This window comes from Mobula hypostoma, unplaced genomic scaffold, assembly GCF_963921235.1.
Source record: "Mobula hypostoma unplaced genomic scaffold, sMobHyp1.1 scaffold_56, whole genome shotgun sequence".
In the NCBI taxonomy this organism is placed as follows: domain Eukaryota; kingdom Metazoa; phylum Chordata; class Chondrichthyes; order Myliobatiformes; family Myliobatidae; genus Mobula; species Mobula hypostoma.
This window is the reverse complement of record NW_026948269.1, coordinates 432005-458373: the sequence shown is the minus strand read 5'-3', so window position 1 is coordinate 458373 and position 26369 is coordinate 432005. Positions and strand designations below refer to the sequence as shown.

At 44.4% G+C, this 26369-nt stretch overlaps 1 long non-coding RNA gene across 3 annotated transcripts in view; it reads right to left on the bottom strand.

Moving 5' to 3' along the window:
• LOC134342273 (uncharacterized) overlaps window positions 1-25456 on the bottom strand; it is a 35269-nt gene extending 9813 nt beyond the window's left edge. The window contains exons 1-5 of one of the 3 annotated variants that reach the window (XR_010016990.1): window positions 25331-25440; window positions 22000-22150; window positions 14854-14967; window positions 9160-9327; window positions 7323-7429 (exon numbers count right to left, since the gene is read on the bottom strand). This is a non-coding gene — a long non-coding RNA (uncharacterized LOC134342273). Of the gene's footprint in view, window positions 1-7322; window positions 7430-9159; window positions 9328-14853; window positions 14968-21999; window positions 22151-25330 lie in introns of those variants that run through there. The other 2 variants (XR_010016989.1, XR_010016991.1) reach the window with 2 other exon arrangements.
• Window positions 25457-26369: the final 913 nt, after the last annotated feature.

Sequence of the window (26369 nt, the reverse complement as noted above, 5' to 3'; positions counted from 1 at the left end):
CTCGAGGGATGCATAATGTTGGCTTTCCTCAGCTGAGCACCTCGTAGGGACATAGCATAGAGTCACATGGGGGTCGACCACTGGCAGAAGGGGTTCAAAGGCAGTGGAGTCCAGATTAATTGCCCACCACGGGGGGGGTTGGAAACTGAGGAATCTTTCGGTTGTTGGCTAGTCCCACGGTGATACCCTTGTCTGTGCATAGAATCTCGACTTCCAACGGACAGAGCAAGTCTCTCCCTGCTAGATTACACCCTGGACTGGTGGTGAGTGTAAATGAAACCCCACACTGGTTCCCCTGGAATTCCACCTGCAGTGGCTGGGTACGTGAATACGTACGTTCTGTGCCTTCGAACCCAGAGTGATTGTAGCGTCTGATAGCTGGAATCCATTTTCTGATACTATTTCCTGATCGAGAGTGGTTGTGGTTGCCCATGTATCAATCATGAACAGAATTGGAATTCCAGCAAATTGCAATATTACGTTGGGCTCTTCCCGAGGGGTGGTGCTCACGGTAGGAAGCATCCTTGCTTGTCAATTTTTAAACGGGTTGTTGTCCCACCTGTCCTTTGGTAGGTTTTTGTTCCAATTTCTGATCCCCAGCTATAGTCCGCTCGCGTCCTTCCCAGTGAACATATTCACCTTTAATATTAGTGCCCTTCGGGGCTGATCAGGATTCGAAAGTCGGCTCGCAATAGTATGTCAAAGCTCGTCGCATTCGATTTCGTTCACTGTCAGGCCAATTCATATTATTTGTTTTAATCGTGTTGGCTAACTTAGTTGGTAAGCATTGGAGCAGTAAGGCATTAAACTGGGCGGACGGATTCCCATCATTAAAGGCTTTGTCTCCTGCGAAAGTGCCGTAGCAGGCCACAAATCGCTCCCAATAGTCTGGTCCCGATTCCCCAGGCTTAGGTTTGCATTCAAGTACTTTAGTGATGTTTACAGGTTGTTGGAGAGCCCTTTCCAAGGCTTGAATAATCTGGTCTGTCTGTTCATTCTCATTATTGTTTCCTGCCTGTAACTCCTGATAGGTTTGGTATCTCAATTCTGCCTTCCATTTCAGCCCCTCATCAGCTGAGAGAATCATGCAGCAGAGACTGAATAAATCTTCCCGGGTTGCATTATACATTTGTGTAGTACTGCGGACATACTGAGCAAACTGTGCTGGTTGTTCTTTTCTATCTGGGGCCTGATTCATGATCATTATCATTTCCTGAGGCTTCCAGGGTGCAGACACAGGAATCACTGAGGGCTGTCCCTCCTCCTGCTCGTGGATTGGGCAGCATTTGGGTGGGCAATTGTCCTTGTGGAGCCATTAACTCTGGGGTTTTATTGGATTCTTCCCTCCCTGTCTCAGAATAATCCTTGGTATTCCCTTTCTGGATCTCAGGGTATCGAGAGTCTCCCCTTCCCTGCCGCTGCTGTTTTACCCGAGTGGCCACTATATCTGAGTACCCTGAGGATTGGGGTTCAGGGGTTCAGGGGCACTGGGTGCACTTGGCCCCTGGTAAGGTGGGGGTGTAAGATGGGTGCCCACTCCTCATCATGGTGACTGCCCTTAAACAGGGTCAGTCTGCCAGACATGGGTTCGGGATCTCTCGTTTCCCTATCAGTTCGAAGTTTAGTGTGACATTCCTGCCTTTCTCTCCTATCTAGGCCGGCCTTGGTTTGCTTACGTAGTTTTTCCTGCTCTCGTTTTCGGTGCCGATCCACCCATTCACGCTCCGCTTTTAGCGTCTCCCAACCTTTGGTGTTCCTTCTGCAACCACGATCCCTTTGTCACATGCATTATTCCTCCAACATGCTAATGATACACTGTTCCACTTTACATCTTCCTTTTCCTTCCATTCCCTTTTCTGAGATGGATGATCAGCTATGATCATACTGAATGGTGGTGCAGGCTTGAAGGGCCGAATGGCCTACTCCTGCATCTATTTTTTATGTTTCTATGTTTTTATGACTACGGGGTTCTCTGGGCACATGGGGATTCCTGACTGCCTCTGGCCACCCCATTAGTAATGCCACCTTTGTAAACAACTTACTCACCGCTCTACAGCTACCTTGAGTTTTGTCTATTATTAAATGTGCGGCCCACAGACGCATGTCCGACCGGGTCACTACAGGCAATGCTTTAGCGGATAAGACAGGGAAAAGTGCGGTCGAACCCTTGGTAGTTGTAGTTCCCTCGGGTTTCCTTCAAGCAACCTTCTGTGACTGAAGCAGAAGGGGTTTGCCAGACATGCGGGAGGTACGTACTTTTCAGGGGGACGCCTCTGAGGAGGAGCAGAAACTGTGGTCCCAGGTGGGTGCCAGAAAGACCCCGATCTAGGTTTTTGTATCACCCCTGTGGGACAGGTTTGTGTTCCTGCACAGTTTTTACCAATATTGTACACACCTGGGAAAGGAGGGAATGGTTGGTAACCTGTACCCTGTACACCGGGTACGACTCCCTTGACAGGTGAACCTTTTTCATGTCTACAGGTTGATTTCATTGAATTGCCTACAGTACATTGCTATAGATACTGCATAGTTATTATAGATGTGTTTAGTAGATGGATTGAAGCTGTTCCAACTACCATTGTATTGCTATGACTGTTGTGAAGGTATATTACAGGAAATAATTCCAAGGTACGGCCTGCCAGAGATGCTGAGCTCTGACAATGGACCACACTTTGTGGCGAAAGTAAACAAAGGAGTATGTAACGAACTAGCTATCAAGCACCAGTTCCACTGTGTACACCACCCACAGGCTGCTGGCATAGTGGAGAGAGCCAATGGCACTCTGAAGAGTAAATTGGCCAAACTAACAGCGGAGACTGGACTCACTTGGTTGAAGCTGGCCCTAATCCACATGAGGGTTACCCCACAGGGGAAAACAGGGTTGTCACCAGCTGAAATCATTTATGGACGGCCCATGAGGACACCCTGGGGACCAAGACCTTGTGTACCATTGCTCCCAGAAAGTCTACCAGCAGAATTGGATACGCATACCCTAAGGGAAGAGATGGGGAAATACATATGCCAACTAACCAAAATTCTCCAAGCATTACATTCACAGGTACAACAGGCTTACAAGGAAGAGAACTACCCAGCAGAGAGGAGTGACTATCCCACCACAGAACCTGGGAATTTTGTCCTGATCAAGAACTGGGATCGAGGGAATCTCAGACCTCGGTGGAGAGGACCATATCAGGTATTACTGACCACTCCCACAGCTGTGAAACTGAAGGGGCAATCTCGGTGGATACATCGAACAGACTGCAAACGTGTTACTGAAGGAACTGAGTAGAAGGACTCTCTCGGACTAAAGGAAAATGTATTGGTTGGTAGTGGTGTTTGTGATTATGTCTTTGAGAGGGCTCACCCCAGCATCCGGGGGCCCCCATGTTAACACCTTTCTGTCACACAGGTAGAACTAGGGGCCTGCTGGGTTTGTGCCGAAATTCCGCAGCATGGTAAAACTATGATTCCAATGTCAGTAATGTTACATGCTCAAGGAGATCTGTGGTTTTTGTGAGAATGCTGTAATGGTCTTTTGGAGGTCACCTGATGTGATTTTCCCGCCGTTGTGAGGTCACGTGATGACATGTGCCCCATGACTATATAAGGGTCAACTCAGGTGATGCAGTGGGTTTTTGAGTTTGTAGATTTCCAGGTAGGACGTGTTGTGCCTCCGTTTCTGTTGCGTGGTTGTTTTCGTGACGCAGTCTCATTTTTAAAACGGAAGGTGCGTTCTCTTACAAGATATTGTATTTGAGCTGGGAATTTGTGGCTGGAAGTGCCAATTTATTCAATTCGGACAGTTTTGAAGGGAGAGTGAAGAATTCATCGAAGTGAAGGATCGAAAGAAGTCGGCATCGTTTGGCAGTTTAATAAAGGATCGACCTTATTGAGTCTTCGTTGAAGAGAAGCTGCATTGAGATAACTCTTGCAATAGTGCAATGAGTTCATGCACAAAGGCTCTCTCTCTCTCTAAAAGGTGCGTCGGTGAAGAAATCGTTCTCCAGAGAAGTCTCTCCCAATTGAATGTGTAAAACTGATGGACTTTCGAAGTTATCGCTTTAAGAACTGTATCTGACTGTATCGCTTTAAGAACTGTTTTCAGCATTTAACACTTTAAGAACCAGAGCCGAGTGGCGAGTTGGTGAACAACTGCGTACCTGTTAACCTCCAGTTAAAGTTTTCCTTTGTTTTTCTTCCTTATCGTTTATACATGTTTAATAAATGTTCGGTTGTTTTTATAAAACTTGTCTCGGTTAATATTCATTGTTGCCGGTTACGTAACATAATTTTGTGGGGGCTCATCCGGGATATGTTCCGATTTTGAGTTTAAGTGCTGGGAATTGCCATTTTGATTTGGAAAGGGAATACCCGATTTTTTTTATTTTTTTTTTGGTTTGATTGGTGTGTGTGTGTGTGTTGTATTCGGCAACAATGGATATTGACGAGTTTTTGAAGACGCCTGACTCAGGATTTTTTGAGACTGCGAGAAAACCTGTGGTATTGGAGATTGCTAAGAAGTTGGATATTAAAGGGATTACGAGAAATTCTACCAAGGCTTTCATACAAAGAAAAATTGCTGAACATTATATTAATTTGAAATGTTTTGAGGAGGAGGTGTTAGATAAGTTTCCAATGAGTAAGATTTAAAATGGAAATGAAAGAAAGAGAAGCTGAAAACCAGAGGCAATTTGAGCTAGAGATGGAGAAAATAAGGTCTGGGAATCAGTCTTCTGGTTCTACAAATCAATTTATTGCTAGTCGTGAGGTTGTTTTGGCTCCTCCATTGAATGAAGCTGATGTGGATGCATATTTTCAGCATTTTGAAACAGTTGCTCTGAGTTTAAAGAGCCCGAAAGACCAATGGCCAGTCATGTTACAAAGTGTAATTAAAGGCAAGGCACAACAAGTTTATACAGCTTTAAATGCTGAGCAAGCACTGAATTATGATATTGTTAAAGAGAATATATTAAAAGCATACGAGATGGTTCTGGAAGCGTATAGAGAAAGATTTAGAAGTTTAAAAAAATTGACGGAAAAAACTTAATGTGGAATTTGCCTATGAGAAATCTGTGTGTTTTGAGAAATGGGTTTCCTCTAAAAATGTGAATGGGGAGTATAATAAATTAAAAGAGCTGATTTTGCAGGAGGAATTTAAAAGAAGCATTCCTGTTGAAGTGAGAACATACTTAAATGAACGGGACACTGCTACATTGCAGGAGATTGCTAAATTGGCTGATGAGTATGTTTTAATTCCCAAGAATAAATTTTCTCCAGGTAAAATTTTTAAAAAGAAAACTAGTACAGAGAGTCAAGGTAAATCAGAATTTAAATTTGAAGTTGGTGAGAAAAATAAGGATGAAGGGAGACGTGAAGGAAAGACATTTTGGTATTATTTGTAATTATTGTAAGAAACCTGGACATGTAGTGGCTAACTGCTTCTGATTGAAACGGAAAGAGAAAGAAGTGCCCCCAGATGCTTGTGTGCAGCATATTGAAAAACCTGTAAAACCACAGGGTTTAGAAAATATTAATGAAGATGTGTCAGAGTCTGACCAAGTTAAGAAGGGATATGAGGCTTTTATAACAGAAGGATTCGTATCTTTGAAAGAAGGATCGAATGCAGAACCGATAAGGATACTTAGAGATACTGGAGCTTCACAATCACTAATATTAGATAGTGTGTTAAGGTTTAGTGATAAGTCTAACATTGGTGAGGTAAACTATATAAGAGGGGTAGGGAGTGCCCTTACGCCAGTACATTTACATAGAGTAAATTTAAGGTCAGGATTAGTTACAGGAGTTGCTAAAGTAGGACTACAACCCAGTTTACCTGTGAATGATGTTTCTTTTTTGTTAGGGAATGATTTAGCAGGTGGACAAGTTTTTCCTGAAGTGCATTTGACAATAAATTCAAATTCTGAGGAACCACAGAGGGATTCTAACACAGATTCTTCCTGTGTTGTAACAAGAGCTATGGATAAAAAGACTGATGTAAAGGATGTGGTTGTTACCCATGACAGTTCAAATCAAGATTTGAATTTTGAGGATGTATCAGAAACTTCCTTACCAACCTTATTTGATCAGGATTTTGGTGGTAAGTCTGATCAGGAAGATTTGTCTTTATCTCGGAAGGAGATGATAGCAGAGCAGGGTAGGGATCCTGAGATAGTTAAATTAAAAGAACAAGCTCTTCCAGATAGTGAAATTGGAAAAGTACCAGTTGGATATTATTTTGAAAAGGGGGTATTAATGAGAAAGTGGAGATCGCCTACAATTCCCGCTAATGAGGAATGGGAAGTTAATCATCAGGTTGTTGTTCCTAAAATTTACCGAAATGAGATTTGGACTATGGCTCATAGTATTCCTTTGGGTGGTCATTTAGGGGTAAAGAAAACTATGAACAAAGTTTCTAAACATTTTTATTGGCCTAGTTTAAGACAAGATGTGGCAACATTTTGTAGAACGTGTCAAACATGTCAAATTGTTGGTAAACCTAATCAGGTTACTCCAGTGGCCCCACTGCAACCAATTCCTGTATCTGGTGAGCCGTATTATGAAAGAGAATTTGCCACTGTGACTGTTAAGGAAATTAAACTCCAATTTAATAATCCAGTTTAATGTTACAGGAGTACAATATTTTGATCACTCATATCAAGGGTAAAGACAATGTGATTGCTGACTGTTTGTCTAGATGTTAAATGTACAATGAAAATTTGTTTTTTTTTGGAGTGATATTTTATCATTTGTAACACTCCTACTGTACATTAGTTTGTAAAGGGCTGAAAGATAAGATTATATATATCGTGCATTTTGTAAATTTTATACCTTAGTATTTTTTTTGTATATATTGTTAAATTTTTGTTCTTCAAGAGACCAAAATTTTTTGTTTTTGGAGGGAGGTGTTACATGCTCAAGGAGATCTGTGGTTTTTGTGAGAATGATGTAATGGTCACCTGATGTGATTTTCCCGCCGTTGTGAGGTCACGTGATGACATGTGCCCCGTGACTATATAAAGGTCGACTCAGGTGATGCAGTGGGTTTTTGAGTTTGTAGATTTCCAGGTAGGACGTGTTGTGCCTCCGTTTCTGTTGCGTGGTTGTTTTCGTGACGCAGTTTCATTTTTAAAACGGGCGGTGCATTCTCTTACAAGATATTGTATTTGAGCTGGGAATTTGTGGCTGGAAGTGCCAATTTACTCGATTCAGACAGTTTTGAAGGGAGAGTGAAGAATTCATCGAAGTGAAGGATTGAGAGAAGTCGGCACCGTTTGGCAGTTTGATAAAGAATCGACCTTATTGAGTCTTCGTTGAAGAGAAGCTGCATCGAGATAACTCTTGTAAAAGCACAATGAGTTCATGCACAAAGGCTCTCTCTCTCTCTAAAAGGTCAGTCGATTTAAACTGTTTATTTTTGGCATCGGGAATCCTGTGGACAGAACCGGCAGTAAAGGTGCGTTCTCCAGAGAAGTCTCTCCCAATTGAATGTGTAAAACTGTTGGACTTTCGAAGTTATCGCTTTAAGAACTGTATCCGACTGTATCGCTTTAAGAATTGTTTTCAGCATTTAACACTTTAAGAACCAGAGCCGAGTGGCGAGCTGGTGAACAACTGCGTACCTGCTAACCTCCAGTTAAAGTTTTCCTTTGTTTTTTCTTCCTTATCGTTTATATGTGTTTAATAAATGTTTGGTTGTTTTTATAAAACCTGTCTCGGTAAATATTCATTGTTGCCGGTTACGCAACAGTAATCCCACTGAACCAGAGTGAGGAACTCTCAGCCTGGGCTTTCTCAAATAACACACGGGGAAGTGAGGTGAGGAACTGTGTCCAGTCAGAGATGACTGTGGCTGTCAGTGTTTTGAGGGATGGTATCTCAGGCCCCCACTAAACGGAATTCCTATACTGGGAAACATGCATCCTGGCCATACTTGCAGGTGCCCAGCAGCGGAGAGGAATAACTGAGACTGAGCGATTTTGGATGATCACTTTTCTCTCCTATGGAGTAGCCAGGAATTCACGAGAGATAATCAATTTGGCTACAACACTTGAGGAGCTGGCCACAATACTGCAGGGGCCCTGACAGAAACACAGGCCCAAGTAACAGAAATATCCACTGAAATGTTTGCAATCTGGCAAACAGTCCTACAGAATCGTATGGCTTTAGATTTTATCCTGGCTGAGAAAGGGTGAACCTGTGCTATTATTGACACAGAATGCTGCACCTATATCCCTGATGAATCTACTAACATTACATCCCTCTCCGAGCACACTGCCAAGGAGATTGACAGCATCAAGAAAGTAGGGCAGGATTTACATGGGTTCACCGAAGGGTCCAAATGGTGGTCTTTGAAGGCCTGTTCAGTAATATGTGGGGCATGATATTGCATTATGGCCTAATAGTTGTACATATCATTGTTATAATTACTGTTGTACGCTGTTTTTACCCACTGATAAGTCAATGCTGTACTCAGTGGCTTTCTCTGTAAAAAATTACTGCTTTGTTGATCATGTTAGGAGGGAATGATAAAGTATGTGAAAGGGTTAACACTTCGTTAAACAATAGCAGTCTGTTTTTCTGAAAGAAACTCTGCTGATGATCAACAGATTTGCTAAGCCACGCTGAGCCATATTTCTTCTTGAGGGTAGCTAGCTAGGATTTCAGGATGCTTATCTCCTTGGGCACTCATGCTTAGAGACAGGACAACTTCAGTCTGTTCTGTGTGTGAAAGTAATTATGACTATTTTGTAATTTGTCTTTAGGGGCTGTCATGTACTAAATAACTTTGTCTCCAGCCTGTCTTGTGTGGGGGGTATCTGGATGGATATATCTGTGGTGCAAGGGGAATTGTTAGTCAGTTAGTGGTTTGGGCAGGAAAAGTCCGAGACTGAGTAAGCCCCGGGTGCTTGGAATAAAGAGTTTGTACTTATACAGTCTCTGAGTGACTTTATCCGGATTCGACTTCCACAGAATTGGAGTGGTTTTAAAGGGCTGGGCAGCTGGAAGCACAATATCAGACCTGGAGTGATTGCAACTGGGTCTGACAGAGGCATAATTGGTTCTTCTGGGCACATTCACTCTCACTCCAACTATTTCCTACCTTCCTTTGTACAGGTATGTAATGTCTAAAGGACCAGTGTTTGAGTAAATGAGACTCACCAAACTTTCTCCTGACAGAGTCACTGGATTCTCCGAGTCAGATGGGTCCTCTCCAGTTGATGCTCTCAATCCTCGGGCTGGTTCACTTGTTGCTGTTCCCTCGTCTTCAGTCGTGGTTTGCTTCCAGTTGGGGTTTTTCTACCAATAAATCTCTCACCGCAGGTCTAACTTTAACATGAAAGATAATGAAGCACATTAACAATAAAATTGAGAACCAAACATTTCTGCTTCATGTTTCTAAGAACAAAACTCACTGAAATTTAAACGTTAAAGGCAAATATAATGATCTCAGTGAACAATCTTTTACTTTCCCTCACACGTCACAAAACGATATGGGATAAGAAGGAACCATCATTCATCATGGTGAGACATCAGACACAGGAACAGAATCAGGTGATTCAATCCATCTGGTCTGCCTCACCACTCAACCATGGCTGAGTTTTATTCCAACACCATATTCCTGCCTTCCTCCTGTAACCCTGAAGCTACTTAGCAATCATGAACATATTAATTTCTGTCATAAATATACCCAAATGGCAGCTTCAACCAACCTCTGTGGCAACAAATTCCACAGATCAGATATATTTAGGCCAAAAAATTTTCCTCATCTCAGTTTTAAAGGGAAGCATATTTATTTAGAGACTCTGCTGTCAGATCAGACTGTCTGTCTAATGGAAACATCCTCTCCATATCCATTGTATCCAGGCTTTTCAGCATTCGGTAGGTTTACTTAACCATACATCCCTCCACCACCCCCACCGTCCCTCTGAACTCCATTGAGCACAGGTCCAGAACCATCAAATGCTCCTCATACATAACGCCGATCATTCCTGAGGTTATTCTTGTAAACCTCGTTAGCAACAACTGTACGAAACACATTTCCAAGAATAACAGACAGATTGGTACCAGGATAATTTACAGGGAAAAGTTGTGCTTTCTTTACTCCTCATACTGTTACCTGCCACAGTAAGATTTTGTGAGTGGGATGATGGAATGGTCTTGTGAGTGGGATGATGGAATGGTCTTGTGACAGTGGGATGATGGAATGGTCTTGTGAGTGGGATGATGGAATGGTCTTGTGAGTGGGATGATGGAATGGTCTTGTGACAGTGGGATGATGGAATGGTCTTGTGAGTGGGATGATGGAATGGTCTTGTGAGTGGGATGATGGAATGGTCTTGTGACAGTGGGATGATGGAATGGTCTTGTGAGTGGGATGATGGAATGGTCTTGTGACAGTGGGATGACGGAATGGTCTTGTGAGTGGGATGACGGAATGGTCTTGTGACAGTGGGATGATGGAATGGTCTTGTGACAGTGGGATGACGGAATGGTCTTGTGACAGTGGGATGACGGAATGGTCTTGTGACAGTGGGATGACGGAATGGTCTTGTGAGTGGGATGACGGAATGGTCTTGTGAGTGGGATGACGGAATGGTCTTGTGAGTGGGATGACGGAATGGTCTTGTGAGTGGGATGACGGAATGGTCTTGTGAGTGGGATGACGGAATGGTCTTGTGAGTGGGATGACGGAATGGTCTTGTGAGTGGGATGACGGAATGGTCTTGTGAGTGGGATGACGGAATGGTCTTGTGAGTGGGATGACGGAATGGTCTTGTGAGTGGGATGACGGAATGGTCTTGTGAGTGGGATGACGGAATGGTCTTGTGAGTGGGATGACGGAATGGTCTTGTGAGTGGGATGACGGAATGGTCTTGTGAGTGGGATGACGGAATGGTCTTGTGAGTGGGATGACGGAATGGTCTTGTGAGTGGGATGACGGAATGGTCTTGTGAGTGGGATGATGGAATGGTCTTGCGACAGTGGGATGATGGAATGGTCTTGCGACAGTGGGATGATGGAATGGTCTTGTGACAGTGGGATGATGGAATGGTCTTGTGAGTGGGATGACGGAATGGTCTTGTGAGTGGGATGACGGAATGGTCTTGTGAGTGGGATGACGGAATGGTCTTGTGAGTGGGATGACGGAATGGTCTTGTGAGTGGGATGACGAATGGTCTTGTGAGTGGGATGACGGAATGGTCTTGTGAGTGGGATGACGGAATGGTCTTGTGAGTGGGATGACGGAATGGTCTTGTGAGTGGGATGACGGAATGGTCTTGTGAGTGGGATGACGGAATGGTCTTGTGAGTGGGATGACGGAATGGTCTTGTGAGTGGGATGACGGAATGGTCTTGTGAGTGGGATGACGGAATGGTCTTGTGAGTGGGATGACGGAATGGTCTTGTGAGTGGGACGGAATGGTCTTGTGAGTGGGATGACGGAATGGTCTTGTGAGTGGGATGACGGAATGGTCTTGTGAGTGGGATGACGGAATGGTCTTGTGAGTGGGATGACGGAATGGTCTTGTGAGTGGGATGACGGAATGGTCTTGTGAGTGGGATGACGGAATGGTCTTGTGAGTGGGATGACGGAATGGTCTTGTGAGTGGGATGACGGAATGGTCTTGTGAGTGGGATGATGGAATGGTCTTGTGAGTGGGATGATGGAATGGTCTTGTGAGTGGGATGACGGAATGGTCTTGTGAGTGGGATGATGGAATGGTCTTGTGAGTGGGATGACGGAATGGTCTTGTGAGTGGGATGATGGAATGGTCTTGTGAGTGGGATGATGGAATGGTCTTGTGACAGTGGAGTGATCTAATGTCACGTGATGACATGGTATAAAAGAAAAGCCGCCACTGTGACACAGTTCTTGGTTCAACCACGTTGTTGCCGGTCGGCTGTTGTGCTGGACGTCACCGGTTTTGTTTGTTACACGTTTATTTTCCCCTCACAGTCTAGTATCGGAGAGTGAAGACATTACCGGTGTTATCCGAACCCAAAGGATTGGGTAAAGTTAATGTCGTTCAGTACGTTTATTTTCCCTCACAGTCTAGTATCGGAGAGTGAAGACATTACCAGTGTTATCCGAACCCAAAGGATTGGGTAAAGTTAATGTTGTTCAGCGATTTGGAAGCGATCGAACTTTTTGAATCTTCGTTCCGGAAATTGTGGCATGCACGTTCGAGTTAAACCCCTGCAAGGTCGAGAAGGTTTTTGCAGTGACCACCCTCCAGCCAAAAGGTCAGTTACTTTAAGACACTTTATTTCTTCGTGATTTCGTCTGACAAGGCATCTCTCCACTGTGATCAACAGATTTGTCATTTCTCAAAGGAATCGTTGTTTCGGAGAAGCCTCTCCTTAATGATTGTATAAATCACTTGGACTTCTGAATTTACCGCTTTAAGACTGTGCTTCAATGAGAACTGTTTCTAAGTTTGACTGTTTGTTAGATATTGCCGCATAACTGTTAACTTCCAGTTATGTTCGTCATTTGTTTACTTTTCTGTGTTTTTGAGCAGAGATTAATAAATTTTGTTGTTTGCTTATAAAGCCTGACTCATTTTCATATCTATTGCTGCTGGTTCATAACAATACATAAAGCCGATCATTCCTGAGATTATTCTTATCAACTTTGTTATCATCAACGGGACCGAACACATTTCCAGGAATAACAAATTGGTACCAGAAATATTTATAGGGAAAAGTTGTGCTTTCTTTACTGTTTTACTATCACAGAACGAGCCATTTCCATTTCCAGGTTAAAACAGGTCCATTTCAGGAAATATCGACCATTCCAGGGTGAACGTAATAAAAAGAAACTGGAATTTCCAGAAACACTCAGCAGGTAAGGAACAGCTGTGGGTAGAGGGACAAACTTTACAATTCAGGTTAATAACGTTTCCTCAGAATGACTTCTAACATTTTCTGTTTTTAGTGCAGATCTCCAGCAACTTGAGATTCTGCTTGATTTCCACGGAGTGACAGACAGGTGACAGTGAGGGGGGGTTTCCAAGCACAGTTTGAACACCAAACTCACGGGTCTATTTCTACTGTTGTAAACATGGAACAGCCCATTTACTCATAGCCTCTCCCTATGAGGATGGAATGGGAACTCATCTTCTTCTCAGATTAGCAGTCATTGCTTCCAAAGGAACTCCAGAAACAAATATCTGATCCCAGACCAGAAATACTCACTCAAAACCTCATAAGCCCAAGCAGCTCATTCCCCGGGTCCATTTTACCTGGATCAAAAACTGTGATATCCCAGGACCCAACCTCAGAGTCACACAGCTGAATCTGCCACTCACCAACAGTGAGAGTCTCACACATTGTCCCCACATCTCACACTGGGTAGTGCAATCCGGGATTTCCCCACAACCAACGTCCAGCTGCTCGAAATTTCTGCTTCATTGTAGAAGGACTACCATCCAGCCCCATCTGTAGAAGCACTAACCAATGTCAAAGCCAAAACACCAACAGTTCCATATGCCTGGAATGTAGATCACAGGATTATAGCCCAAGCACCAACTCTCACAGTACTCTTTGCTGCCAGTAAAATGCTGCAGTGTGTCAGCCAGTCACAGTTCAAAAACTAACACCTCCACACCAATGCACAACAGAAGTGGTACCTGATGACCCTCTGGCATTCCAGCTAACAGAAACTGATTCTGGAAATAACTCAGCAAGGCCAAAGGTGTAAAATAACACTTCACAATGAAGACAAGGTTAGAAGAAAGATTGCTGATATATAACATTGAGGAGGTGGGATACAGGGTGGACCGAGGTTGACCTAGATGGTTGGTATACATCACTGAAGTGGGGTTAGGAAAGTGGACAGAGGTTGAACAAGATGGACAGGAATGAGCAGATGGAACCAGGTAGGAGAAGGGATCAAGGACAATCACTGTTGGTCCTCCAGCAATACACAGATACTGAATTAATCTCAAATACTACTGTACAAAAGATCCTAAAATGACCAAGTTAGAACAAACAATAAGAACTTTGGCATATGCCCTTTGACCCTCACCAAATTTTTATCAACACACAACAGAAAGTTTCTGATCTGGACACTTCACGCTTTTGTATGGTAACTACCCTGCTCATGACTGCGAGGAACGGCAGAGAACTTTGGCTACAGATCAGCACATCACAGAAACCATTCTCCCCCCTAGTCTTCCCAGTCCCTCGGTAAAGCCGACAGTGAAATCAAAGAACCCCAAAACCTGGGACGTTCTCCTTTCTCACCCACCCTAATCGGGGAGAAGGCACAACAGCCATAAAGCTCAAGGACAAATGCGAGGAGCCTCAGGAAGCCAGGCGAGTTGGGGGAAGTTAACGGGTCTCGGGGCCAACATCAGATTTCCCCAACACAACATGGAGGAAGCATTACCACCCATCCGGGGACTATAAGCACACACCACACACCACACACCACACACCACACGATCTTGCGTCACAAAGTGGAAGGCAGGGCAGATCTGCGGGAAACAGCCTCACGTGAGCTGTGGGCAGGACTCCCATTTCAATTCTGCGGAAATAGACAGCCTGGGCTCCTGGTTTGGATCATTCAATGCAGGTTCAGTGAAGTCTACACATTTTTGACGAGCCCAGATAACTTGGTACAAAATGGCCCTCAGTTCAGGGCTCACGGCCAACATCAGATCCACTTCAGCACAACCCATCTGGAGACTGTGAGCATGCGCGAAGAACTTGTTATATCTGCTGTTAAGTGCGAGGGGCAAATGGGATCACGTGACTGGTGGGGTCTCCCATCACCCCACGCAGAGCACTCCAGCTACCCACCACTCATGTAGAAAGAAACAAACTTGCCGCTCACATCTCCTCTCACCTTAAATGTGTTAGACAGTTCAACGCCCAGGAGAAATATATCGTCTGTCCACTCTATCTATTCCTCTCGTAATCTTATAAACGTTCATCCAGTCTCACCTCAGCCTGCGCCGCTCTGGAGAAAACAACACAAGTTTGTCCAACCTCTCGTTATAGCTCATGTCCTCTAATGTAGACAATATCCTGGTAAATCTCTTTTACACCCTCTACTATTATTCTCTCTACTATTATTCTGACATTTCACATTCTTAAAATAAAGTACTGATCCTAACTGACCTAAGACTGGGAATGTTTACTTGGATTAAATGTCAGAAATTGTGTAAAACTGAGTATTTGGCTGTGGTGTTTGTAAACTTCTGACTGCAACAGCAGCCATTAATATGAAAAAGAAAATTTGCTAGCATATCAAACAGAAAAAATGGCAAATTTTCTGTTCTCATTGATGACTCCACAAGCCTGAGCATTAAGACCGCCCAAATAGTTTATTTGAAATGTGATAAGGAAAGTGATCCCCATTTTATGTTTTTAGATCTAATTGAACTGCCTGATCAGAAAGCTGCAACTATTGTTAAGCATCTTTTGAATTATCTCAAGAACCATGGGTTTGATGACTCTTACTTGAAACAGAACCTTGTAGCATTTGCTAGTGATTGGGTGAACATAATGCCTGGTGTCAAATCTGGTGTTGCTACAATTCTCAATTACAATTACATTGTTTGTAGTATTTTCTTTTTGGTATTGTTATCTTTTGGAATTTTATTATACTTTAACATTGTATTAATGTTTATATGGCTTACCTTTTTTGTATACTTACTCAATAAAAAGATTTAAAAAGAAAGAAAGAGAGAAGTTCATAGAATAAACCATTTTCAATCGTTTATGGATAAATTGTACTCTGTTTACAGTAGATCACTTCTAAATCAAAAGGAACTGTCTTAATGTACCTCTCAACTAGAACAACAAATTTGCAAAATAGGCCGTGTTCTGGGCACCAGGTGCGTGGCTAGCTTGTTTTGAACAGTTTCAGCAGTGTGACAAAATTATGAAGCACTGTGTTTTCATTTTGGAAAAGCAATGAAGAATGAAACAAGATCTGGGAGTGACAGAAAAACCTATGAAGGTCTGTTGAAAAGAGTCTTCAGAACAGTTTCTATTGGACTGAGCTCTAACGTATTACACGTTGCATGAACTTGGTTTACTGTCAGAGTGTTTACAGAAACGCCACTACTACGACTGTTTATGCAGAGAAACTGACCCAACTGCATGGACTGAAAGACCAACCTGGTACAAAAACTCTAGAAGCTCAAGAGGCAGTTGAAAAGGGGAAATTTGGAGAAATTACCTTAAGAAGCAACAACAAAATTGTCTTCATTAATTATCGACAGTTTCTTACTCGTCTTATAAACAATTTGCAGCACCTTATGTTCACGGCAACATCTTTGAAAGGTTCTCAAACTTCTAAACCTCAAAGTATGTATTAATTCCCTGCTAAATGAAATGTGTGTCCTTGATAAAGATAACTGGCCGGCTGAAATACTGCTTAATGTTTTTTTCAAGTCAAGTCATATTTTATTGTCATACCATAAACCACTGGTACAGTACACAGTAAAAACGAGACAACGTTTCTCCAGGACCCTGGTGCTACATAAAACAACACAAAACTACACTAGACTATGTGAGACAGCACAAGGCTACCCTAGACGACGTAAAAACAACATTAAAAAACTGCACTGGACTACAGACCTGCACAGGACTACATAAAGTGTGCAAAACCAGTGCAGGGCAGTACAATAATTTATAAACAAGACAATAGGCACAGTAGCGGACAAATTACAATATAATAATAAATGATGTGAATGTCAGTCTAGACTCTGGGTATTGAGGAGTCTGATGGCTTGGGGGAAGAAACTGTTGCGCAGTCTTGTCGTGTGAGCCCGGATGCTTCGGTACCTTCTGCCTGATGGAGAATTATGGAGAAGCTGCAATATCATCTCTCTGTAAGAGGTTTAAGCTTTCTTCTTCCTCTGTAATAAATGCCTTCAGGGATTACGTGGAGGATTGTGGACGCCACATCCCCCAAGATTTACGCCCATTACTGAGCTGTTCACAAGTTATTCCTATTAGTACTGCTGAGTGTGAGAGAGGATTCAGTCACATGAACTTGATAATAACAACAACACGCTCAAGGATTCTCATAGATCAGCGGTCCCCAACCACCGGGCCGTGGACCGGTACCGGGCCGCAAAGCATGTGCTACCGGGCCACGAGGAAACGATATGATTTGGCGATATAAGTCAGCTGCACCTTTCCTTAATCCCTGTCACGCCCACTGTTGAGCTTGAATGCACGCAAGATCATTACCCGCGCGTCATACATGTCAGCGCGGGAAGGAGATCAACTCCTCGAGCTTGCAGATGACGGTGGGCTGAAAAGTATGTTTGACATAACATCTCTGCCGGCATTCTGGATCAAAGTCAAGGCTAAATATCCTGACAATACACATCAAAGTTGCTGGCGAACGCAGCAGGCCAGGCAGCATCTCTAGGAAGAGGTACAGTCGACGTTTCAGGCCGAGACCCTTCGTCAGGACTAACTGAAGGAAGAGTTAGTAAGAGATTTGAACGTGGGAGGGGGAGGGGGAGATCCGAAATGATAGGAGAAGACAGGAGGGGGAGGGATGGAGCCAAGAGCTGGACAGGTGATAGGCAAAAGGGATATGAGAAGACCATGGGACAGGAGGTCCAGGGAGAAAGACAAGGGTGGGGGGGAACCCAGAGGATGGGCAAAGGGTATAGTCAGAGGGACAGAGGGAGAAAAAGGAGAGTGAGAGAAAGAATGTGTGTATAAAAATAAATAACGGATGGGGTACGAGGGGGAGGTGGGGCATTAGCGGAAGTTAGAGAAGTCGATGTTCTTGCCATCAGGTTGGAGGCTACCCAGAAGAAATATAAGGTGTTATTCCTCCAACCTGAGTGTGGCTTCAACTTTACAGTAGAGGAGACCGTGGATAAACATGTCAGAATGAGAATTGGATGAGGAATTAAAATGTGTGGCCACTGGGAGATCCTGCTTTCTCTGGAGGACAAAGTGTAGGTGTTCAGCAAAACGATCACACATTCAGCCACACATTTTAATTCCTCATCCCATTCCCATTCTGACATGTTTATCCACGGCCTCCTCTACTGTAAAGTTGAAGCCACACTCAGGTTGGAGGAACAACACCTTATATTCTGTCTGGGCAGCCTACAACCTGATGGCATGAACATTGACTTCTCTAACTTCCACTAATGCCCCACCTCCCCCTTGTACCCCATCCGTTATGTATTTATATACGCATTCTTTTTCTCTCTCTCCTTTTTCTCCCTCTGTCCCTCTTACTATGCCCCTTGCCCATCCTCTGGGTTCCCCCCACCTTTTCTTTCTCCCCGGACCTCCTGTCCCATGATCCTCTCATATCCCCTTTGCCAATCACCTGTCCAGCTCTTGGCTCCATCCCTCCCCCTCCTGTCTTCTCCTATCATTTTGGATCTCCCCCTCACCCTCCCCCTTTCAAATCTCTTACTAACTCTTCCTTCAGTTAGTCCTGACGAAGGGTCTCGGTCTGAAACGTCGACTGTACCTCTTCCTAGAGATGCTGCCTGGCCTGCTGCGTTCGCCAGTAAATTTGATGTGTGTTGCTTGAATTTCCAGCATCTGCAGAATTCCTGTTGTTTGCTAAATATCCTGAGATAGCTACGAAAGCACTGAAAACGTTGCTTTCATTTCCAACATTTTTCTGCGAAGCGGAGTTTTCTGCAATGAATGCAACGAAAACTAAATTGCGGAATAGACTGGACATAAGGAACACCCTTCAAGTATCACTGTTTCCCGTCACCCCTCGATAGGATCGTCTTGTTGCAGGAAAACAAGCCCAGGGCTCCCACTGATTCAGCGATATTGCTGCGTTGCAATGATTTTACATGTCCAAACGAGGAAAATATGCGCTGTGTATTTAATACCCAAACGTTACTTAAAATGTTATGATGCTATTGACTTATAAGTGACTTGTATAACCATATAACAATTACAGCACAGAAACAGGCCATCTCTGCCCTTCTAGTCCATGCCGAACGCTACTCTCACCTAGTCCCACCGACCTGCACTCAGCTCATAACCCTCCATTCCTTTCCTGTCCATATACCTATCCAATTTTTCTTTAAATGATAATATCGAACCTGCCTCCACCACTTCTACTGGAAGTTCGTTCCACACTTACTTCAAGCTCCCCTGTCCTCCCCTGATAATTGGCTAATCACTATATTCATGCAAGGAAAATATGCGCTGTGTGTTTAATATTAAATTCGTTAGATAAACTTTTTTAGAAACGAAATTGAGTGTATTAACCACTTATCACCAATATTCCGGTCGTGATTAATACCACCCCCCGCAATCAGAATCACCAAAAACGTTTTGCAGGAAAAAAAAACCAGCAGGTCATGCATGTGCACTGATGCCCGCGGAAGGCTTCATGGTCATTGTAGTCTTTCTCGGTTTAGCCAGAGAAAGTGGCTCACCTGAGGACTGGGAGAAATTCAGAGTTCAGCAGAGGAGGACAGAGGGCTTAATTAGGAAGGGGAAAAAAGATTATGAGAGAAAATTGGCAGGGAACATAAAAGCTGACTGTAAAAGCTTTTATAGATATGTAAAAAGGAAAAGACTGGTAAAGACAAATGTAGGTCCCCTACAGACAGAAACAGGTGAATTGATTATGGGGAGCAAGAACATGGCAGACCAATTGAATAATTACTTTGGTTCTGTCTTCACTAAGGAGGACATAAATAATCTTCCAGAAATAGTAGGGGACAGGGGGTCCAGTGAGATGGAGGAACTGAGCGAAATACATGTTAGTAGGGAAGTGGTGTTCGGTAAATTGAAGGGATTAAAGGCAGATAAATCCCCAGGGCCAGATGGTCTGCATCCCAGAGCGCTTAAGGAAGTAGCCCAAGAAATAGTGGATGCATAGTGATAATTTTTCAAAACTCGTTAGATTCTGGACTAGTTCCTGAGGATTGAAGGGTGGCTAATGTAACCCCACTTTTTAAAAAAGGAGGGAGAGAGAAACCGGGGAATTATAGACCGGTTAGCCTAACGTCGGTGGTGGGGAAACTGCTGGAGCCAGTTATCAAAGATGTGATAACAGCACATTTGGAAAGTAGTGAAATCATCGGACAAAGTCAGCATGGATTTGTGAAAGCAAAATCATGTCTGACGAATCTCATAGCATTTTTTGAGGATATAACTAGTAGAGTGGATAGGGGAGAACCAATGGATGTGGTATATCTGGATTTTCAAAAGGCTTTTGACAAGGTCCCACACAGGAGATTAGTGTGCAAACTTAAAGCACACGGTATTGGGGGTAAGGTATTGATGTGGATAGAGAATTGGTTGGCAGACAGGAAGCAAAGAGTGGGAATAAACAGAACCTTTTCAGAATGGCAGGCAGTGACTAGTGGGGTACCGCAAGGCACAGTGCTGGGACCCCAGTTGTTTACAATATATATTAATGACTTGGATGAAGGAATTAAATGCAGCATCTCCAAGTTTGCGGATGACACGAAGCTGGGTTGCAGTGTTAGCTGTGAGGAGGATGCTAAGAGGATGCAGGGTGACTTGGGTAGGTTGGGTGAGTGGGCAAATTCATGGCAGATGCAATTTAATGTGGATAAATGTGAAGTTATCCACTTTGGTGGCAAAAATAGGAAAACAGATTATTATCTGAATGGTGGCCGATTAGGAAAAGGGGAGGTGCAACGAGACCTGGGTGTCATTATACACCAGTCATTGAAAGTGGGCATGCAGGTACAGCAGGCGGTGAAAAAGGCGAATGGTATGCTGGCATTTATAGCGAGAGGATTCGAGTACAGGAGCAGGGAGGTACTACTGCAGTTGTACAAGGCCTTGCTGAGACCACACCTGGAGTATTGTGTGCAGTTTTGGTCCCCTAATCTGAGGAAAGACATCCTTGCCATAGAGGGAGTACAAAGAAGGTTCACCAGATTGATTCCTGGGATGGCAGGACTTTCATATGAAGAAAGACTGGATGAACTGGGCTTGTACTCGTTGGAATTTAGAAGATTGAGGGGGGATCTGATTGAAACATATAAAATCCTAAAGGGATTGGACAGGCTAGATGCAGGAAGATTGTTCCCGATGTTGGGCAAGTCCAGAACGAGGGGTCACAGTTTGAGAATAAAGGGGAAGCCTTTTAGGACCGAGATTAGGAAAAACTTCTTCACACAGAGAGTGGTGAATCTGTGGAATTCTCTGCCACAGGAAACAGTTGAGGCCAGTTCATTGGCTATATTTAAGAGGGAGTGAGATATGGCCCTTGGCTATGGGGATCAGGGGGTACGGAGGGAAGGCTGGTGCAGGGTTCTGAGTTGGATGATCAGCCATGATCATAATAAATGGCGGTGCAGGCTCGAAGGGCCGAATGGCCTACTCCTGCACCTATTTTCTATGTTTCTATGTTTCTAAACAGAACATATTTGACTGCTACTCTTGTCCGTTGGCAACCCCACCGCCCCCATCCACCCCCCCCCCCCACCGGTCGGCCGGTCCGCAGTGCAAAAAAGGTTGGGGACCCCTGTCATAGATCATGTATCAGCACTTATATTTGTAAACTACACAGACCTCCTCTAGCTCAGTGGAATCCTGAGCCATATGTCAGAACATGGCTGCAGTACCACAGATCAGCAGATGACCAGGACAAGAGTAGCTTCAGACCCCCGAACACATTATTACACCTGACCCTTTGTGGAAATTATTGTGAAACTTCTCATTGGTGGCATTTGGTAAGTAGGTAATTACTTTTAAATTGGTAAAATACATGATCAGCGTCTTTTTCTTTACTTGCTTGATAATTATATTTCATATTAGGAAGTGCAACCGTGCAATACTTTATCATATTATCAAGTATTATATGTTTTATTGTACCAGTTATACACTGAAATGTACTGATAGGCTAAAATCCTGTGAATGTTTTAACTATCACTACATTTCTGTGGAGCTCTGGAATTGATACATTTCTTTCATCTTGGTTTACCATTATACCAGTGCCAAAGAAGAATGTGGGCTGCCTTAAGGACTATTGCCCAGTCGCACTTACATCGACAGTGAGGAAATGCTTTGGGAGGTTGGTTATGACTGAAATGAACTCCCGCCTCAGCAAGGACCTGGACCCACTGCAATTTGCCTGTCGTCACAATAGGTCAACGGCAGACGCAATCTCCATGGCTCTTCACACGGCTTTAGACCACCTGGACAACACAAGCACCTAGGTCAGGCTGCTGTTCATCGACTACAGCTCCGCATTTAATACCATCATTCCCACTATCCTAATTGAGAAGTTGCAGAACCTGGGCCTCTGTAATTGTATTCTCATCTTCCTAACCAGAAGAACACAGTCTATGCGGATTGGTAATAACATATCCTCTTCGCTGACGATCAACACTGGCGCACCTCAGGGGTGTGTGCTTAGCCCACTGCTCTACTCTCTGTATACACATGACTGTGTGGCTAGACACAGCTCAAATACCATTTACAAATTTACCGACAATACAACCATTGTTGGTCGAATCTCAGGTGGTGACGAGGGGGCATACAGGAGTGAGATATGCCAGCTAGTGGAATGGTGCCACAGCAACAACCTGGCACTCAATGTCAGTAAGACGAAAGAGCTGATTGTGGACTTCAGGAAGAGTAAGACGAGGGAACACATACCGATCATCATAGAGTGATCATAAGTAGAGAGAGTGAGTAGCTTTAAATTCCTGGGCATCAAGATCCCTGAGGATCTAACCTGGTCCCAGCATATTGAAGTTGCTGGTGAACGCAGCAGGCCAGGCAGCATCTCTAGGAAGAGGTACAGTCGACGTTTCAGGCCGAGACCCTTCGTCAGGACTCGGCCTGAAACTTCGACTGTACCTCTTCCTAGAGATGCTGCCTGGCCTGCTGCATTCACCAGCAACTTTGATGTGTGCTGCTTGAATTTCCAGCATCTGCAGAATTCCTGTTGGTTGTCCCAGCATATTGACGTAGTGATAAAGAAGGTAAGACAGCAGCTGTACTTTCTTAGGAGTTTGAAGCGATTTGGCATGACAACAAACAAGCACAAAATCTTCTATAGTTGCACCGTGGGGAGCATTCTGACAGGCTGCATCACTGTCTGGTACGGAGGGGCTACTGCACAGGACCGTGAGAAGCTGCAGAACGTTGCAAATCTAGTCAGCTCCATCTTGGGTACTAGCCTACAAAGTATCCAGGACATCTTCAGGGAGCGGTGTCTCAGAAAGGCAGCATCCATTAGAAAGGACCTCCAGCACCCAGGGCATGCCCTTTTCTCACTGTTACCATCAGCCAGGAGATACAGAAGCCTGAAGGCACACACTCAGCGATTCAGGAACAGCTTCTTCCCCTCTGCCATCCGACTCCTGAATGGACTTTGAAAGCTTTGGACACTACCTCACTTTTTAATATACATCATTTCTGTTTTTACACATTTTTAACAATCTATTCAACCAATTTTTTGAGGAAATTACCAGTAGGCTAGACAAGGGAGATGCAGTGGATGTTGTATATTTGGATTTTCAGAAGGCCTTTGACAAGGTGCCACACATGAGACTGCTTAACAAGATAAGAGCCCATGGAATTACGGGAGAGTTACATACGTGGATAGAGCGTTGGCTGATTGGCAGGAAACAGAGAGTGGGAATAAAGGGATCCTATTCTGGTTGGCTGCCGGTTACCAGTGGTGTTCCACAGGGGTCCGTGTTGGGGCCGCTTCTTTTCACATTGTACATCAACGATTTAGATTATGGAATCGATGGCTTTGTGGCTAAGTTTGCTGACGATACGAAGATAGGTGGAGGGGCCAGTAGTGCTGAGGAAATGGAGAGTCTGCAGAGAGACTTGGATAGATTGGAAGAATGGGCAGAGAAGTGGCAAATGAAGTACAATGTTGGAAAGTGTATGGTTATGCACTTTGGCAGAAAAAATAAATGGGCAGACTATTATTTAAAGGTGGAAAGAATTCAAAGTTCTGAGATTCAACGGGACTTGGGAGTCCTCGTACAGGATACCCTTAAAGTTAACCTCCAGGTTGAGTCAGTAGTGAAGAAGGCGAATGCAATGTTGGCATTCATTTCTAGAGGAATAGACTATAGGAGCAGGGATGTGATGTTGAGGCTTTATAAGGCACTGGTGAGACCTCACTTGGAGTACTGTGGGCAGTTTTGGTCTCCTTATTTAAGAAAGGATGTGCTGACGTTGGAGAGGGTACAGAGAAGATTCACTAGAATGATTCCGGGAATGAGAGGGTTAACATATGAGGAACGTTTCTCCGCTCTTGGACTGTATTCCTTGGAGTTTAGAAGAATGAGGGGAGACCTCATAGAAACATTTCGAATGTTAAAAGGCATGGACAGAGTGGATGTGGCAAAGTTGTTTCCCATGATGGGGGAGTCTAGTACAAGAGGGCATGACTTCAGGATTGAAGGGCGCCCTTTCAGAACAGAAATGCGAAAAAATTTTTTTAGTCAGAGGGTGGTGAATCTATGGAATTTGTTGCCACGGGCAGCAGTGGAGGCCAAGTCATTGGGTGTCTTTAAGGCAGAGATTGATAGATATCTGAGTAGCCAGGGCATCAAAGGTTATGGTGAGAAGACGGGGCAGTGGGACTAAATAGAATAAAATAGATCAGTTCATGATAAAATGGCGGAGCAGACTCGATGGGCCGAATGGCCTACTTCTGCTCCTTTGTCTTATGGTCTTATGGTCTATTCATTATGCATAATGATTTAGTTTTTTATTTATTATGTTTTAATTTATTTATTATCTATGCCAGAATATGTATTTATATATTGCATTGAACTGCTGTTGCTGAGTCAAACAAATTTCACTTCAATTGCCTGTGATAATAAATCTGATTTTGACATAATAAGATATATATACCACACTCAATTTGTTTACCTGTTCTTTACTCGAATGGGGCAAGGAAGTTGCCCAGTACATGAAATCAGCAGGTACACAAACTGGGTGAGACATATATATAGATAGAGGGGATATAGGAAATGACAAGCATTTTGTCAGCTCCGGCACCTAAAAACATTAGCACTGCACCCCTGCTGAAAGGACATCCCACTTTCTAACAACCGTCCCCTTTCAGGCCTGGGGTCCCACATCTTTCCGACCACTCACCCCACACCCACAGTCCACCCGTAACCTCTACCCACACACACAGACAGATCCCCTTCACCCCAAACCCCCTCCCAGCCTGGGAACCACAACTTAACTGATCCCACAGCCCGGGCTCGGGCGCAAAGCTAAAACCGGGGCTGCGGGACCGGAGAGCCCGGAGTCTGCAGCCGTCCGGCAGAACTCGGTCCCGGCCCTTTCCAACTGCAGCAAACCCCCGATTTACACAAACCCCCATTACTCACCTCCCCGATAGCAGAACCGCCGGCGACAATTGTGATGGACACCGGGCCGCGGTCAGCAGGATATTCGCCGCGGCACCACCCGTGGCCGGAGGTCTGCACATCGCCGCCGGTGGCCGGAGGTCCGCGCAGCGCCACCAGTGGCCGGAGGTCCACGCAGCGCCACCAGTGGCCGGAGGTCCGCGCAGCGCCACCCGTGACCGGAGGTCTGCACATCACCGCCGGTGGCCGGAGGTCAATGCAGCGCCACCAGTGGCCGGAGGTCCATGCAGCGCCACCAGTGGCCGGAGGTCCATGCAGCGCCACCAGTGGCCGGAGGCGGGAGTGACAACGGGGAGGTAAATCGCAAACACGACAAAGTCTGCAGATGCTAGAAATCCAGAGCAACACAAACAAAATGCCGGCGGAACTCAGCAGGCCGGGCAGCATCTATCGAAAAGAGTCAACAGTCGACGTTTCCAGTTGAACTGAGGACTGAGATGGAATGAGGGAAATATCTGAATAAAATCGGGGCGGGCGAGGAAATGGCTCGCTGGAAGGTGATAGGTGAAGCCAGGTAGGTGGGAAAACTCAAGAGCAGAAGAAAATAGAATCTAATAGGAGAGGAGAGTGGAGAATAGGAGAAAGGGATGGAGCAGTGGACCCAGAGAGAAGTGATCAGCAGGTGAGAGGACGTGAAAAGTCAGAGAGGAAGAGAGGGAGTGGGAGGGAGAGGTGAGGGGGAGATTTGTTCATCAGAAGGAGAAATCGATATTCATGCCATCAGGTTGGAGGGTACCCAGACGGAATATGAGGCGCTGATCCTGGACCCTGAGGATGGCCTCATCTTGGCACAAGAGGAGGCGATGGGTTGACACGTCGCAACGGGAATGGGAATCGGAATGAAAATGTTTATACACCGGGAAGTCCCGCTCGGAGCAGATAGTTCAAAGGTTAATTTATTATCAAAGCAGATATCCATAAACTACTCTTATGTTTTTTTTTCTCCAGTGAGCCACGAAACAAAGAACATGAAAGTCATTCAGAGAGAAAAAAAATCAAA